Source organism: Ptychodera flava, assembly GCF_041260155.1.
Source record: "Ptychodera flava strain L36383 chromosome 23 unlocalized genomic scaffold, AS_Pfla_20210202 Scaffold_23__1_contigs__length_28996876_pilon, whole genome shotgun sequence".
In the NCBI taxonomy this organism is placed as follows: domain Eukaryota; kingdom Metazoa; phylum Hemichordata; class Enteropneusta; family Ptychoderidae; genus Ptychodera; species Ptychodera flava.
The window spans coordinates 1,894,857-1,900,856 of record NW_027248277.1 but is presented as its reverse complement, the minus strand read 5'-3'; the positions used below and the strand labels follow the sequence as shown (position 1 = coordinate 1,900,856).

Sequence of the window (6,000 nt, the reverse complement as noted above, 5' to 3'; positions counted from 1 at the left end):
GGGTTATTCCAAAATAGTCAAACTCTACCAACCCAGGAATATTTCAAAACTTTCTATTCATATTCTGGTACTCCGAGTTTGAACAGATTTATCGGGGTATTCTGTAAACAATTACCATGTCATGCACAGGTTGACCTAAACTGAACTTTAGATCTATTTTTGTATTGTTTAATCAAAGTAGCACAGTCAGTTTGTTATACCGGTAAATCACATGACAGGTACTACATAGCTAGGTGTGATGACCAAACACAAAACCTTCCTGACACCTTTCAGGTCAAATTATACCAAATTCAGGAATATATATTTCAAAACTTTTTAGTCATATTGTGGTACTCCATCTGTATCAGTACCTCCTTCTGTTGATAGAATTTATCAAGCCATATCAACCAAGGTATGTTACATTCTCTCTAATGGTTGTCACATTGTAATTGTATGTTTGTGTTTTCATCAAAGGCAGCCCAGTCACAGATCTCAAGGCTTTCTTGTTGAATTTTAGTGAACATTAACAGCTGAATATTTCTACATATTGAAAATGTAAAATGTGCTATTGCAGGAATTTACAATAATTTCTCAGCCGAAAATCACATGAGCTTTTTTCCAAGAATCATTAGCATGAGGCAAACATCGGAAATAATATATTATTTATTGCAAACTCAGTTTCATGAAACTACTCTTATTTACCAATAGGTCAACTAAAACTGAATGCAACTGTTAGTGATTGGGGATTTTTTTTTACAGAAGTGGGAGTGAACTAAATTTATCAACAACTTCTGCTTTCGTTTTGGTTATCAACATAATAATTATTATGTTAGTTACTATAAAAAGCACTTTTAACATACCGGTAAAGAAATTGGCTTATTTAACTGAGCTGGTTCCATTTTGATATTTTAAAATCCGGAAATCCCAAAAGATATTTGACATATCACTTGCAATTATAGCAGTCAAAATATTCAGGTAATAACAATGACATTAGCAAATTTGTCATTTGAAAAAGTGAGAAGCAGTCAGTAACTGCAAAGAATTGACAGCATAAAATTACTTCAGCCCCGTTATTAGTTACACACAGATTGAATGTTGAGATGTTATTTGCCTGTGCTTGCATAAATCAGAATGAGCACTTATCTCAAAATGCACAAGTGTGCATTAATTGTAAAATACATTTTCACAGCTCTATTTCTCTGAACTATTTTTTAAAGCAATGTAACCATTATCGTATTTGGTACCAGACACTATCATTTGTCCTGAAATCTGTTTACAAAAAATACAAACTGAATTGAAAATACTAATGAGTAACAGGCAAAGTAGCAGAAAACTGCTACATGTTAGTTTTAATACTGGCAATAGATATGGCCTCAAGTAGCGCTTTGGCCTCATCTGTCTTTTCACATCTTATATATTTGTCTGATTTTACAGCTAGTTTGACCGAAAGTTGGCATGCAAATCTCTTAGCATAACCAAAATCAGGCGTCTTCAAATTGTGACGAAATCTAGAAGTTTTCTTTTTAAAGAATACTTCTGCTAATTTGTTAAAACATCTTGGTATGTTATTTTGAGTTTGTTAAGACAGAAATTACCTGTAAAAATTGCCAATATCTACAGAAGGATGAAATGATTTCTTTTCCTCTTTGCTGTTCTAGTAACATTTTAATGTAGTGAAACCATGATACATAAAGAAGCTTAAGATATTAGATTGCAAATATTTTAAGTACATATTAAATCCACACATCATACATGGACACTAATATGAATCAAACAAACAAACATTCCACTATATTTGTGAAGCATGTTTGAGACTCATTTCTAATTTCACCAAAATTGTTTTATCTAGATTCAGATATTTTCTGTCTTATTCTATTAATCTGATAACAGTTTCATTCCTTCAGGAACAATGGACAGTACATCTTCATCAGCACTGCTTGTATCTACATCATGGCATACAGCATCAGATGACCTGACATCACAACCAACTAGAACACTGGTCAAAGATTTCTGTGAAAACACACTAAAGTCTGATAAAGTTTCTAAACTCTACTGTACTGTCCTTGATGTTGAAGTCAGTGAAGACCAGAAGAAAGATGCAGAGAGTGTTGGAGTTACTCTGATCCCTGCGACAAGAAACAAATGGTTGGATCCTCAAGAAGACCCACCAGGAGTTCACTGGCTTGTACATCATGACAAATACTACCCACAACTGAAGGATATGCAGAACATTAAACACGTGTCAGCTTTTCTCTAAAGACACAAAAAGCAGCAGCTGCAATTCACACAAGTCTTTTTTATGAGGCTAAACTTCATCAACTTTCTCCTTCTGAGCCGAATGGTGTGTTGTTTACCTTTGATGTCTGGAGTAAAGATGCCTGTGGACTGGCAGGATGTCACAGATCTATAATTCACGACTTCTGTGTAAGGAAGGGGAGAACAGGAGAACTACTAAAAGCATACTCCACTGTGCTTGATGTAAAGCTTACTGAAGACCAGAAGAAAGATGCTGAGAAATGTGGTGTTACCTTGATTCCTGCACAAAAGAAGAAGAGAGCTAATAAGAAAAAAAATTTGCCAAAGCTAGAGTGGTTGATGGAACATCAGAGCCGCTTTCCGGACCTTAGAAAGTTAGAGAACGTCAAGTATGTGGTTGGTTATGCCCCAAAGACTGGATGGGCTGCTGCAGATATCAAGGAGACACTGTTTCCCGATGCAAAGCTAGTTCTGATTAACCATGTTTTTCCAGAGAAAAACCGTCTCCTTGAAAATGGTGATGAAGAAGATTCTGAATTAGAAGAGGAGATGTTAAACATGGCAAGTGTAGCTGATGTGTTGTTCTCCATTGGTCCTACAATATATGAGTATTTTCAAAATGCTTACAGGGCAATCATTGATGGAAGACAGCTTTCAGATATACCTCATGAAGAGATTCTTCCAAAACCTGGACAAGTTTACTTTGATAGTCAACCTGTAATTGTTAAAGAAATGAGAGCACGTAGCATACTAACATATGGACAACTAGACTCACTTGAAGCCGTAGAAAGATGTTTTTCAATGGCACATGCTGTCAGAACTGTAGCAAACAACTGTGATGAATTGGAAAAGAAGCTCCCAGAATGGAAACTCTGTGGAGTTTCTTCAAAGATGAGCAAGCAGGCACAAAAAATCCTGAGCGAAAAAATGGAAAGTAGTAAAGTTCTGCCAAAACTCTACCCAACATCTTCAGCACCAACACTCTTACGATCGATTCAACAGTCTCACCTCTGTCTTCCTCCATCATGCTACACTGACTACAGTTTTGAAGGCTTGGAAGCAATGGCAGCTGGTCTACCAACAACAGTCCAGGATGATTCACACATTGCTGCTATGATTGAAAAACACTTTGAAGAACACAAGGATTACTGTGTTGTTAAAAATGCATCAACTAATCTCGCAGCCAAAATCACCAAAAACCTAATCCAAAACATTGAAGCTTTCCAGAAAGCAGAAAAACTGAAAGAAGACTTTGCTAAAAGTGAAGCTGTGACAAAAAGCCTGGCAAAATTTGCTTCTATATTCATAGCAAAAGGAGCTGACACACAAGATTCTGATGAACAAGGTAGACAAACAGCAGCTTTAATTGTGTGATAGGAGTAATATTTAAAGCAACAGTCACAGTTTAGTGAATGCAATTTATCATTTAAGATAAAGATGAATGAATTTAATGCAATAATATAATCACTAAATTATAATTTTTAAGATGATTTGCGATTACAGAATATGTTCATCAAAGTGTATGTGAATGCATGTGTGTAAACGTTTTAATACTAAATTTGAAGGGGTAAAAGTTGATCTATTTAAAAACAACCATGAGCAATTTCATTTTTGAATTTTACAGTCACTGAAGTGAATTCTACAATGGGAGAAGTGGTAAGTGGCAGAGGGACAATAATACAATCAGACATTACAACAACAGAAAGTATACAAACTACAGTTGCTACAGTAAAGGGACCAAATATACTTGAGGCTGACACAAAGAGAACAGATAGTCGAACAATGTCATCTTGGAAGCCACTTTCTGAAGATAAGGAATGTGAAGAAACTACAACAACAAGGCAAGCTGAAATGCCTATCAAAGAGAATATAGAGATACCAGGGAGTACAACTTTGAAGGTTGAGATTTCAGCTACAAAGGACAGAGAGACAAGAAAAACCACAGCAGTGCATCCTGTCATGTCAAATACAGAAGATGTGGGGACTATAATGGAAACTGCTGATGTGCAATCTAGTTGGAAGTCAAAAACAGAAGATGAGGGGACTACGGAAAACACAGCAGTGCAATCTAGGATGTCAGTCACAGAAGATAAGGAGACTAAAGAAAATAAAGCCGTGCATCATGTGTCCATGTCAGTCACGGAAGATATGGAGACTACAGAGAATAAAGCAGTACACCATGGGATGTCAGTCGCAGCAGATGAGAAGATTACAGGAACAACAGCAGTGCACCCTGGGATATCAGTTACAGAAGATAAGGAGACTACAGAGGCTACAGCAGTGTACCATGGGAAAGTCGGACATAAAAAATCAAAAACCTCAATAAACATCAAACAGACTGAGACACTTGAAAATAAAGAAACTTCCATACAAACAAAACATAGATCCCAAAGGAAAAGAAAGCCAATCGATGAAAGTGACAAAACAATAAACCCTAAGATGGCGAGGGGAGGAGAAATTAGAAGTGGACAATGCAAACAATCCAAACATGAACAGACTGAAATAAATGAAAATGGTCATATAAAAACCAAACAGACCAAACAACAGACACAAAGGACAGAAAAAATCAGCACCAGTGCAAGCAAACAACCACCCTTAGATTCTACAATGGCTAAACACAACACAGGTAAGTAATGATTAAGATTTTTCTTCACTGTTAAAATTACACTGTGATTGAATATTTTCCTGTGCTGCAAAATGTACAATATTGGAATAACAGTTGAGTAAATATGATTTCAAAGTACGGTATATGGTCAATTAAAGGTCTGGTGAAATGCCCATGTTACAAAATCACAGAAATACAGTTGATGGTCTATAAAACAGTTGCATTCATTTCTTTTTTCGTTTAGCGCGCATGATTATGAAATATGGCAAAAGAAAAATGCAATGTGGGCGTGTCCCCCGAGCCTCTCCAGTCGACTTTTTTCGGCTTTCAGAAGTTTGCCCGACTCCGTATCTCATAACGGGAATTAAAGTATTTCACACCTCCGTAAGCTCCCCACGGGGGGTAACTTCTAGGGTTTCCGCTTACATGATCAGGACAGTGTCCTCCTTCACTATGGGAAGACGTTGTTCTTTTGGTGGCTGTGACAGCGGCAAGAACATGAACGGCTCAACTGTAAACTTTTTCAGTGTTGAGTGTTTGAACCATAATGTGCTTGTCTCTTCTGGTTCGTACGATCGGCCACGGTCCCTCGGCTGAGCCTGCCTCGCTACTCGCTACACAGAAGGTTGGGACCGTAATGCAAATCAACTGCATGAACACCAACACTGAACGTTGTGACTGCCACTTATAAAATGCACTAGTCTACAACACGGAACGTCGGGACCGCAATGCAAATCGACAGTAACTTAAAACGTAAATGAGACCGTGATTAAAATGAACTACAACACGGAAGGTTAGGACCGCGATGCAAATCAGCTGCATGAACAGCAACACTGAACGTTGAGACTACCATTAAAACGAACAACAACACGGAACGTAGAGATCGCGATACAAATCATGGAGGTAGAGTCCCCCCTGATACAAATCGACAGCAACACGGAACGCGTCATTGGGACGGCGATTAAATTGAAGAACGGGGAATACCGGACCATGAGGACCGCGATGCAAATCGACTGCAACATGGAATGTTGAAGACCGTGATTAAAATCACGGTCCCTCCACAAATGCACAACACAGACCATCTAGACCGCAATGTAAATCAACTGCAACACCGAACCTTGTTGCCTCGATTAAAATGCGTATGTCTGCTATGTATAGCA

At 37.7% G+C, this 6,000-nt stretch overlaps 1 protein-coding gene across 3 annotated transcripts in view; it reads left to right on the top strand.

Moving 5' to 3' along the window:
* The first annotated feature begins 2,205 nt into the window (after positions 1 to 2,205).
* LOC139123443 (uncharacterized) overlaps positions 2,206 to 6,000 on the top strand; it is a 37,120-nt gene continuing 33,325 nt past the window's right edge. For 2 of the 3 annotated variants that reach the window (XR_011549672.1, XR_011549670.1), the window contains exons 1-2: positions 2,206 to 3,580; positions 3,860 to 4,861. The gene's annotated coding sequence lies outside the window, so the exon portion shown is untranslated. Of the gene's footprint in view, positions 3,581 to 3,859; positions 4,862 to 6,000 lie in introns of those variants that run through there. The other variant, XM_070689573.1, reaches the window with a different exon arrangement.